Source organism: Ylistrum balloti, unplaced genomic scaffold (genome assembly GCF_031769215.1).
Source record: "Ylistrum balloti isolate Yb309-2 unplaced genomic scaffold, AGI_CSIRO_Ybal_v1 Utg371646, whole genome shotgun sequence".
Lineage (NCBI taxonomy): Eukaryota > Metazoa > Mollusca > Bivalvia > Pectinida > Pectinidae > Ylistrum > Ylistrum balloti.
In genome coordinates, this window is record NW_026782837.1 from 28,878 (window position 1) to 42,081 (window position 13,204).

Sequence of the window (13,204 nt, forward strand, 5' to 3'; positions counted from 1 at the left end):
TTTTCCCCTTTGCATCATTTTACAGTACCTACAAGGAAACTGACACTAAAATTTTACTGTCCACTTTATATACAGAAATATAGAGCCGCAGAAATTTTTATACCCCCCGTAACGAAGTTAGGGGGGGTATACTGGAATCAGGTTGTCCGTCTGTCCGTCCGTCTGTCTGTCTGTAGACACATTTGTCCGGCTAACTCCTCCTAAACCTGTGAACCAATTTTGATGAAACTTAAGAGGAATATTAAGGATCATGTGTAGATATGCATGCCCCTTTCTTTTGTTGAAAATTGTGCTTGCCATGGTAACTGGTCACTATAAACAAGTTTTCTAATAAATGTCCATAACTCCTCAGTTATTTGACCGGTTGTATTCAAACTTAGTAAAAAGATGTAATTCAGTAAGGCCAATAATTGGACATATTAGACGTTTCCCAAACTGTTGCCGCGGAAACACAATCCTGGCCTCTGATTGGTCAAAATTTAGACATTGTCCAATTTTGACCAAATTTGGTATATAGGGTTATTAGGAGATGCCAAACATTATAAAATAGGTTTTGTTGCCATGACAAACATGAGTGTTTAGTGTAGATCAAGAACATAACGGCAGACATTTTTTTGTCTCTGTGGCCCTTCAGTGGAAAATATTACTTCAATAAAGATGTAAGTATTGCAAGACTCTCTTGATCATGAACAACATGTATTCCACCCCTTCTGATTTCCAGAAATGCAGGCACATGCAGAATATGTCAATTACTCTCAGAATAACACTTTAACTGATCCATTGACTCGTTGCAGTGTGCAGTATTGGTCAGCCATCTAGGCCACAGTTCTAGTTTTGTTAGATCACATTATATTCTAGCCTGTAAAGGTTATCTCTGATAATATACATTTAGATGCATACAAGTATTGAAGTATCACAACTCATTTAGATTAGGCTGCATTTCTTCATCAAATAACAATCAGTTTAGCGTAAACAATCAAGATTTCACCAGTTTTTTGTTCGTTGAAATTTACAATAGTTGAAATATTTTGAGAATTGAAAAAAAAAGGGTAATGACTATTTGCTCAGTTGCCTTAAAGATTGTTTATTTTAGAATTTGTTTTTCCTGCAATGTTTTGGTTGGTGGTACATAAGCAGAATGCCTTTGACCTTTTCCAATGTACTATGCATATTTTTCTTTCAAATTGATGTGTCAAAGACTCCTACAAATGTGTATCAAAACCAAAATTTTGTTACAACTCATTTACCTGAAGAACATTATTACCTTATTGTAAATTGGGACCAGACATGTTGTGATAGAGGGATCCTTTGATCAATCAAACCTTCATGAAAGGACTTTTAGGAAACAGAGAACGGTGACCTTTACATGTTGGATTATATATTAAATGGTGCTTCATTGGATTTCAAAGTTGTTTGTTATATAAAGATGGTCTTTAGAAGTGACCTTTATAGTCAGGTATATGTTATATAGAGGTGGGCATTGTTACATACAGATGATCTTTATAGTCAGGTTTTTTTACATACAGATGGTCTATATAGTCAGGTTTTGTTACGTTCATGTGGTCTTTATAGGCAGGTACTTTTTATTTAGAGGAAATCTTTATAGTCAGGTTTTTGTTACATGCATATTTCTTTATAGCCAGGTTTTTGGTACATACAAATGGTCTTTATAGTCAGTTTTTTTTTATTTTGAGGAAATCTTTATAGTCAGGTTTTTGGTACATACCAATTGTCTTTATATTCAGGTTTTTGGTACATACAGATGGTCTTTATAGTCAGGTTTTTGTTATGTACAGATGGTCTTTATAGACAGGTATTTTTTATTTAGAGGAAATCTTTATAGTCAGATTTTTGTAACATGCATATTTTCTCTATAGACAGGTTTTTTTTTCAAACAGATGGTCTTTATAGTCAGGTTTTTGTTATGTACAGATGGTCTTTATAGACAGGTATTTTTTATTTAGAGGAAATCTTTATAGTCAGTATTTTGTTACATGCATATTTTCTTTATAGCCAGGTTTTTGGTACATACAAATGGTCTTTATAGTCAGGTTTTTGTAACAAACAGATGGTCTTTATCAACAAATAGTTCTTTTATAGCGAGGCAGCCTTTCTAGTCAGGTTTTTGGTACATACAAATGGTCTTTATAATCAGGTTTTTGTTGCATACAGATGGTCTCTATAGTCAGGTTTTTGTTACATACAGATGGTCTTTATAGACAGGTACTTTTTATTTAGAGGAAATCTTTATAGTCAGGTTTTGTTACGTTCATGTGCTCTTTATAGACATATACTTTTGATTTAGAGGAAATCTTTATAGTCAGGTTTTTGGTACAAACAAATGGTCTTTATAGTCAGGTTTTTGTTACCTGCATATTTTCTTTATAGCCAGGTTTTTGGTACATACAAATGGTTTTTATAATCAGGTTTTTGTAACAAACAGATGGTCTTTATAGACAGGAATTATTTCATTTAGAGGAAATCTTTATAGTCAGGTTTTTGTTGCATACAGATGGTCTCTATAGTCAGGTTTTTGGTACATACAAATGGTCTTTATAGTCAGGTTTTTGTAACAAACAGATGGTCTTTATAGTCAGGTTTGTGTTATTTACAAATGGTCTTTATAGTTAGGTTTTTGTTATGTACAAATGGTATTTCTAGTCAGGTTTTTGTTGCATACAGATGGTCTCTATAGTCAGGTTTTGTTACATACAGATGGTCTTTATGGACAGGTATTTTTTATTTAGAGGAAATCTTTAAAGTCAAGTTTTACTTACGTACATATGGTCTTTATAGACAGGTATTTTTTATTTACAGGAAATCTTTATAGTCAGGTTTTTGGTTCATACAGATGGTCTTTATAGTCAGGTTTTTGTTATTTACAAATGGTCTTTATAGTCAGGTTTTTGTTATGTACAAATGGTCTTTATAGACAGGTATTTTTTATTTAGAGGAAATCTTTATAGTCAGGTTTTTGTTACATGCATATTTTCTTTATAGTCAGGTTTTTGTACATATAGATGGTCTTTGTATTCAGGTTTTTGGTACATACAAATGGTCTTTATAGTAAGGTTTTTGTTACATAGAGATGGTTTTTATAGTCAGGATTTTGTAACATACAGATGGTCTTTATAGACAAGTATTTTTTTTTAGAGGAAATCTTTATAGTGAGGTTTTGTTGCGTACAGATGGTCTTGATAGTCAGATTTTTGTTACATACAGATGGTCTTTATAGACAGGTATTTTTTTTTAGAGAAAATCATTATAGTGAGGTTTTTGTTGCATACAGATCTTCTTTATAGTCAGGTTTTTCGTACATACAAATGGTCTTTGTAGTCAGGTTTTTTCGTAGATACAAATGGTCTTTATAGTAAGGTTTTTGTTATATACAGTGTACATGTCTCTAGATCACTAAGTGTACATGTCTTTTGATCACAGTAGTAGAAATGTGAAGGTGCTAGTGAACTTAACAAACGTATTACATGTAATATACTTTGAGCATGATCAACCATGATGCCAAAACGAGAATTTGTTTGTATTTGTCTATAAGTAAAGGTGCTATATATCGATTGTATTTTATAAACCGTTTTTTTGTATTACAGTAAAGATGGAAATAAGGAATTTGTGTTCTTAGTTATTTTTTCTAAGATGGTGTGAAACAATGTTTATCGAGAATATGTAATTATCACCCTTGGGGACATACCTTTAACCTCCATTGTAAAATCATCATATCTTTAACTGCCACTATTGTAATATCATCGTGCCTTTAACCTTCATTATTGTAATGATATAATACCTTAAACCTCCATTATTGTAACATCGTACCTTTAACCTCCATTATTGTAACATCATCGTACCTTTAACCTCCATTATTTTAACATCATCGTACCTTTAACCTCCATTATTGTAACATCATCGTACCTTTAAATTCTAATATTGTAACATCATCTTACCTTTAACCTCCAATATTGTAATATCATCGTACTATTAGCCTTCAATATTGTAACATCATCGTACCTTTAATCTCTACTATTGTAATATCATAATATCATCGCACCTTTTATCTCCATTATGGTAACATCGTACTTTTAACCTCCATTATTGTAACATCATTGTACCTTTAACATCAACTATTGTTATATTATCGTACACTTAACCTCCAGTATTGTAACATCATCGTACATTTAACCGTCATTATTGTAATATCATCGTACCTTTAACCTATTATTGTAACATCATCGAACCTTTAACCGTCATTATTGTAACATCGTACCTTTAACCTCCAATATTGTAACATCATCGCACCTTTAACCGTCATTATTGTAATATCGTTCACTAAACCTCCATTATTATAATATCAACGTACCTTAAATCTCCATTATTGCAATATCATCGTATATTTAACCTCCAGTATTGTAATAGCATCGTTCACTTAACCTCCATTCTTGTAATATCATCGTACCTTTAACCTCCATTATTGTAACATCATCGTACCTTTAACCTCCATTATTGTAATATCATCGTACCTTTAACCTCCATTATTGTAACATCATCGTACCTTTAACCTCCAATATTGAAACATCATCGTACCTTTAACCTCCATTATTGAAACATCATCGTACCTTTAACCTCCAGTATTGTAACATCATCGTACTTTTTACCTCCAATATTGAAACATCATCGTACCTTTAACCTCCATTACTGTAACATCATCGTACTTTTAACCTTCATTATTGTAATATCATCGTACCTTTAACATCATTTTTGTAAAATGATCGTAGTAAACTAAAGGTAATGTGACAGGGAAAGTTATGCGCGATATGGAGGAGGTTAAGCGAATGAAAGTATAAGATGAGTTGATTGAGGAAGCAAAGGACTACGATATTGGAGTAGAATATATGTTCTTTTAACACAAAGTACGATAAAGGTGGTAATACTCGAGGATATAGTAAGCCAATATTGAGGATGATTGAGGAATCTAAAGGCACAATGATAGAGAAAATTGTAGTCTCGACGAAAGAGGGAGCTAACAGCATGATGTTAGAGGATGCTGAAGGCATGTTAATAAAAGAAACGAAAGGCTCGACGATAGAAGAGATTAAACGCTCCAGAGTATAAGAGACTAAAAATGTTTTGATTCAGGAAGCCGAAGGCACTTCGATATGCGAGGTTAATTGTTGGAGGAGATAGTGAATTAAAAGTACGATTATAGCTGAAACTGAAGGCGCTACAGTCGATGAAGTTAAAGGCATGATAATGGAGGCACTTGGAGAGAAGCTAAATGCATGAAGACAGGATCCTTAAGGTACAATGATAGAGGAAACTTAAGACATGATAATAGAGGAAACTAAAGACATAATGATAGAGGCATGATTGAGGAAATTGAAGGCACAGTGAAGGAAGAAACTAAATGCTCAGTGACAGAAGAAACTAAAGGTACGATGATAGAGGAAATTAAATAACGATGATAATGGAAATTAAATGCTCAATGATAGAGGAAGATGAAGGCACAGCGACAAAGGAAAATAAATGCTCAATTAACGAAAAAACTAAAGGTGCGATGATAGAGATGATGAATACGAGAGACTAAAGTAGATAAGACTGAATTATCGAAGATATCGTAGGCTAATGGAATGATAACAGTTTAAACTAAAGTCACGACATTAGAGGAAAATAAAGCACGCTGATAAAGGAGTTTTAAAACTCGAGGATGTAAGAGACAACATGAGTAATTGAGGATGTTAAAGGTGCAATGACAGAGACAACTAAAGTCACGACAGTAGAGGAAGCTACAGACACGATGATAGGGAGGTTAAATGTATTTAGATTAGTACGATCGCCTTGGTAGACTAAACACCTCTCGTAGATATGTTATGCTTTCTTGGCCACGATCACTATAATTTATCGACTGTTGTTATCTGACTATCTATCGGCACGGTGTCACACGGTCTCACGTCCGTGTTTTGATCATTTCAGCCTCAAAGCAATTGTGACATTAATTGCTCCAATAGCTATGCTGTATATTCCGTCTTGACTTTAGACCTATTTTTTACGAAATAATCTTCAGTACAGTTCATAGCATTTCAACATCACCACCACGCATATATCTATGTTAGGGAAGTCTTTATACCAACACATCGATGCAGGCTTAGTTTGAATTGGTAATGATACATGTAGTATACAGAGTTGAAAAATCATGATATTAAAAATATTCTTCAACAGAGGATTGCGACATACTTGGGTCTAATACTCTATGAATTATCAAAACATCTGAATACCATTTATTCCTGTTCTCAAGTAAACGATACAATAACCCTATTCGACTGTATTAAAATGATGTTAATACGACTATGCGAACAAGCAATATGGATTCTTCTTACGCTTTGGAATCAAATATAAACGAAGAAGGTCTGCATCTTACGCTTGCAATCTCATTCTGAACTATTGTAATGTTTAAGCACGACTATTATTTCGTCTTAGAGTTATTAAGTAAACTAGTTCCTTTTACTATGTGGAAAATGTAATGAATAAAAATGTCTGCAGACAGTGGTTGGGTTTTAAGATGCTTTATCTTCATACACAATCGCGTCAAGTTGAGAGGTCTTCACACCAGGATCATAAATTCATTTTAGATTCCCGTCTACTAATTCGTCGAAGACCGATAGAACGCAATGGTTTATTCTATTATTTAGCTGAGTCCAAAGTGGCATCATATTGGTTAATCTATTGGCACAGCTTACAAAGGAATCCAGAAATTCATATTCCAATAAATGGAAGAAGTTTCATGGTAAAATGTACTTAAGGCTCTTTATGAAATGCTTTTGTAGTTTATAGACGTCTGGATTGTGTGTAGATATCGAGTAAATGCATTTATTCTGAAAACGGTGCTGCAATTTTGGGAATACACCTGCCTCATTTATTTTTAGGTCATCTTTACATTCCAATTACTTCTGTTCAGCAACCAAAAGGCCCAGGGTGCTGATATTGGTTCTGTAGCCCGTTAGGACAAAGGGCCACAAAGTTTGTTAATAATATTGGCCTTTCAAGGTCACGGGTGTCAAATAAAAAAAAAACCCATTTATTCTCAATAACAAAAAATGCTTAGGGTCCTGATATTAGACCTGTAGCATGTCTAGATGAAGGGCTACCAAGTTTATTCATATGTTATGACATATTTTCAAGGTAACACGGGACAAATATATAAAAGTATTCAAACGAATTGTTTTCAATAACAATAAGGCCCAGCATGCTGAAATTTGGCCTGTGGCATGCTGAGATCACTTATTACCAATTTTGTTCATGTGCTTGACATTTTTTGTTCTTTTAAATCACTGGGGCCAATGTGTTAAAATCTTCCAGCGACTTCTTCTCAATAACAGAAAGGTCCAGGCTGTTAATATAAGTCGATGAAGGGATACCGATTTGTTCAAACCACTTACCTTGATATTCAAGATCTTTTCGGTTAAGTGAGTTAAGATCTTAAAATTTATTTTTTCAACAAGCAATAGGTTCGGAGTAATGGCATAAGTGAAGTAGCATGTATAAAGAACACAGTTTCAAGTTTGCAGAAAAATGTTTTATGAACCAACAATGTTTTTTTGTAAGCTGTAGAGTAGCGAGCTATTTTAGACCTATTTGGTCTCTTTCGTATATAGGTCTTTATAATCAGATGACCGATAAATCCCGTGACCCTGTTGTTGCTCTCTTCGGCAGTGAAATAAAAGCTGTATTTTAGCACATGCGTTATTTCGACAGCATCACTCTCTGTATAAATATCGTCACTGTCTCGACTAGGCCTACCGCTGAACCCCGCCCCATTTCCGACAATATCTCAGTAGCAAATGATTTTATACTTGAGCATTGGAAAATCAGCCCCAAAATGTCGCTCAATCGTCTGCATTCACATTTTCACGCGACGAAGCACTACTCTTATCCGCAATAAAATCTAGTTCCAAATTATTCTTTTAAAAAAGATAAATTTGTGTAATTTTGTAACGTGTTTCCAAACAAGATTACTACAAAAATAAGTATTTTGCTTAAAAAATACCGATTTTGTCTCTTTTTGCATATTAATGAGCCAATCAGACAACCTACGATGCATTCTTACGCGAAAGTGTCAATGGGGCGAAACAATGTTGTACACAATATATATATTTGTATGTTAAACGGTTATGGTAGAAAGAAGTTCTACAACTACTGGCAGTTGATTATCATCGTTATCAAACTCGGCAAAGCCTCGTGTCTTTTCTAAATTTGAAAATTAATTAACTCGAATTAGATAACTATGATAATCAACTGCTACTTGTTGAAGAACATCTATTTAAAAGAAAGGGGATATTGATGATCTAGTGTGGGAGAACGGTGACGCTGCCTATACAAACAAGGGAAAAAATCATGGACAATATTTACAATTTATTTACACTAATATACACCAACATACATTTTCCTATACCCCGTCTCTTGGCCACACACATATCTACACTCCTCCTGATAAAGTCTATCACCCGAATGAATATTTACAATGTGTAGTTAAAGAAAATACTATCACTAGAGTTCATTCACCATGGCTGTCGAGTAAGAACACAGATAGAAAAGTTCATCTATCGTGTAGTCGCTGTCGTCGTCGTGGCTACCTATGTCCTTCAACCCGGGCGTGTAGTAAGAGCTCAACACTTCAACGTGACGTAATGACGTTTATGACGTCATAGTATCACGATATATAACCCTGTCCTGCTCAGGATCGTCACCAATGTCGTCACTTAGAATTATCGTAACTGCTTCATCAGATGATGGAAAGTCAACACAGGATACTGAGGCCGCAGCGCTCAGGCCCCCAGGTCTCCAACTCCTACATGCGTTGCGTGCATTATGGTAGGCAGTCCGGCGAGAGCCTCAATGTACCGTGGAACCAATATAGTCTTTCATGACGTATGCTGGTTGTCTTATCCGCAACATGGTAAGGCCGTTCCAACGGAGGTCATACCCACAATGCATAAACCAGACATACCGTTTCTGGGTAGTTTCTGTTTCTCGGGCCGAAAATATGACACGTCTAACCAATTCAATAATCTGTGACTGTGTGTCAAATACCTACACGGCGGTGCCTTATTTCCGGGTCGGGAAATAAAATATCCGGAAATTAAAATACGTACCTATGAAATATGAATCGTGACAGATGATACAAATAATTACAATGGCATCAACCTTTAATGAAAGACTCTCAATTCGGTTTTAAACCTGGTCACTCAACTACTGATGGAATTTTCCTGCTCCATCTTTTTTATATATATTGTAATAATAAAAAAATGTAAGCGATTGTATTGCTCCTAGACTACAAAAAGGCGCTTTATACTATTGATAGAACTAACATATGGTGTAAACTAATAAAACAAGGTGTGAGCGGTAACATAGTAAAAGTATTCAGGCATTGTAAAACTGTGTTTTGAATAAATTTCTGTGAAGAAAAACCCTATTCTTATAAAAGAAAAGGTAGGAAATTTTTATAATATACCGGTATATCATGATCAGAGATCTGGATATTGATGGCCTATCTACCAATTCTTTTGTAATATTTCATCCTGTCTCTCTGCTCCAATGCTTGTTGTTCCGTCATTCTGGCGTGCATTCCATATTGTTCATGTCCGAAGAAAAATGAATAACATACTTCCTGACATTTTCTGAGACAATCACCGTAGGTAATGACCATCAGTAAGTTTACTAAGCTATTATTCCTGATTATTTTTATTACTAATTGTTGCAGTTTTCATTAAGTGTTAGTAATGTGTGTGGTCACGACTGTAGATACAGAAACTGTAAAAAATATATAACCTTACAAATAAAAAAGTGTTCACCACTTTATGATTGACATCCCTATCACTATACTGAGCACTACGCTCCACATCAACACGAACAACATCAACATCAGTGTTAAATCACAAGTTCCCAAATGACAGTTACCAAATACATAAAGTGGAAAAGTATGTTTCCCTGGAAACTAGTACTTGGTAGCTAAAAATAATTGAAGGTTTCACTGCCACGTGATGCCAATTAGCTGCAACATGGCAATTTAGAGTTTAAAGTCAGGCCATCGTCACCCTGCTCAAGCGGGGGATTGGAGGCGGCATCGCATAGCTTTAAAATCCAACCACTCTAGCACCAGAGATCATTAAGAAAAATATCCATTAGTTATCAGGTTGAAATACAGTCCCCTTACGAATCACTACATATTCTAAGCACCCCGATTCTTTGGATGTCTTTTAAGAAAATGTTGCTTCCCACCACCCCTGATATATAGACCCCATCCACGAAAAGGGAATCATACTTCACTGTGGTTGATGCATGTTTTATGTCCCCCACCATTCCCCTCCCGCCCATACTCTATATACATGGCGAGGTATATCAAGGACCATATAATCCTAGAACCATACCAATATCATTACCACCGTGATGTATCAACATAAGTTTTGGGATGTTGTTAGACACTTTACACAATGCAATCAAGTTTATTAAGAGTGAAACCACTGTACCCCTGCCATCAAAGCTTCATGCCAGGCCGTTCCCCAAAGGTAAGTCCACGTCCCCCTGGTCTTCTTAGGGATGCCAAACAGGCCCGTCTAATCAAGAATGACCCTATACACCACACTGAAAGGCTTAAAAACTGGTCCTCAGTTAATGCCATATAAGGTGGATGGAATGGACTTCGCAAATATAAAAAAAAAATATGTTTAATAAACTTAAATATAGTAAAATGAATCCATTTCTCTTCTATTTGGCTTTTAATTTATTTTAGCAGTAACTAGTTAGTCGCTTCATAAGAGTTAGCCCTTGGAATTCTTATGTAAGTTTTAATAGCATTTGAACTCCACTGGCCCACTGCTTGAATATTCGAATCGGAACACCCTGAAACCTCTAATGCCGAGGCCCCTCCAACTCTTAAACTATTGGATTGTTATAAACTATGGGATTGTTATTGACTCGCCTCAACCCCCAAGAAATTTAATGCGTTTTGTTATACAGCGGACAATCAGTTACGAGCGAGAGGATTGCCCCCAAAGTGACACAAAAGTGGACCTGGTCGTACTGACCTACCTGTCAGAAAATTTCGGAGGCTTAAAACTGGATACAAGGGACCTTTACCCTTTTGAATAACCTAATTGTTCTTAGAAAAACGATCAAATAACGCCACGCTTTTTTTCATCAAATGCATTGCACAATCAGATAAGGTGAGCGACCTTTGTTGACAGTTATTTCCCCTACTTGAAATAACCCAAAGAAAGCAATGATGTAAGCAAGCTGGAAAAGGGTAACCTCATACCAATTTTAACAATATTGGAGAATTTGACCTACAGTTTACGAAATAGCATCAGTTATCTCATTAGATAATCCATTTATATGTTGTGCTCTAAAGTTTATATAATATATATTATAACCTTTTGATTTGATATGTTGTCAACCATCCGAACCTGCTTCTTGCGCAATGCTGGTCCCCATAAAAAGCAATGCTAGAATAACCGGCACAAATTCTATATCCCTTCGAACTTAAAGGTCTTCCCAATTTGTGGGCCAACCAAAATATGCTCTCTTCCCTGCAAAGAAAGACCCACACTCCAGAACATCGGAACCTACGTTATCAGTGTACAATTGTATTGTGTTACTATTTGACCAAGTTGACGCAGGGAAAATGTAGCTGACTATCAAGTTGCTCCATTATTCTCAAGCCACATATTCATATCCTCTCTCATGTTTAGATTAAGGGCGAGATATTTTGCCATTTTATCATAAAATCTACATCAAAATGCACGGCCTGGTTTTAAGGCTCAATCATAAAAACACAGACTACCCACTAATGAATCTAATTCCTTCAATGTAGTTTTTACACATTGAACATTTTCAATGAAACAACCCATTTGTAAACGTTTGTCAATGATTATTATTATTATGATTTAAAACCTAACATGTCAAACTCACCTGGATAATCAGGGAGCAATTTAAGGTAGACATTATGTCCATCTTAGATAGCAATACATATTTCCCAGGGAGCTAACCATTTCCATTAACACCATCAAATGATGAATATTTAACATTTGATAGTTCAGGTATGTAACTATTTACACTTTTTCCCGCTGGGTAAGAGAGATAAGTAGCTTGCCGTTATTTACCATCAGATTTTAGGACGACGCCCAATCGTGATACCCTAAGATTAGGGAATGGTTGCCTGGTAAAAGGACCAACCACCCTTCTTGCATCAATCTCCTTACTAATTTTCTCTATCAGCTCTGCATGGGTACTCGTCAACAGATTTAATATTTTTACATTTCGTTGGAAACTGGGGGCTGTGTACTGTAACCTAAAACCAACCTCAACACTCTCAATCAACTCCATGGTTATAGATGGGAAAGGGTATTTTGATAAACATAGATTCAGTCTGTCTACTTTAATAGGGGTTTTACCTACTTTGCCAAGTGTATTTACCTCGGTATCCTGGACAACTCATCCCATGTTGATCAAACCCTTGATCCCACATGCACTGAGTGCTAGGCTGGTAGCCAACAGTATTCCCATGTTGGATATCATTAACAAATCTATAAGTGGCAATATTATACTGCCCTGGTCTTGTAGTAGCACGACAAACTATCATGATGTGACTTCCCCCATATATTTTGCAGGAATGTGCGTAACGACAGGTTGACTTAAAGCATGGCCCCTTAAAATTAAAATCAAAACATTTGTCGTTTTTCGACTGACATACAAAGTAACCACAATTCCATATCAACACATGACTAAGAGTTATCAGTGTCCTTTGCTTTTTCAAACGAAACTGTTCGGCATAACCCCCTAACCTACTTTACATGCTGGGTCGACCCATATATAGAGGCAAATACTAGCAAAGCATCAGTCCAGGCCTCAATGGTTGTACTATTTTCCTTATCTTTAACCATAGTAATGCGTTTTCCCTTACTATTTATCATTATAGTTTGCTCCTGCTGTTCTGAAGGGTTTTGTACTAGTAAAACTCCTAAAGCTACACATTCCCTGGACACAATTTTTGACGATTTGACTGAGAAACGTTGTCATCCAAGGAAGAATTAATGCTAAGTAGTGGCTGTCGACCTTCTAGGCCTCTGGGATAATGGTACCTGGGATCACAATTGTCTCAACAGCCTCAGGTATAGTTTCTGCAGCTCCTCAGGCCCATGCCTCTCCA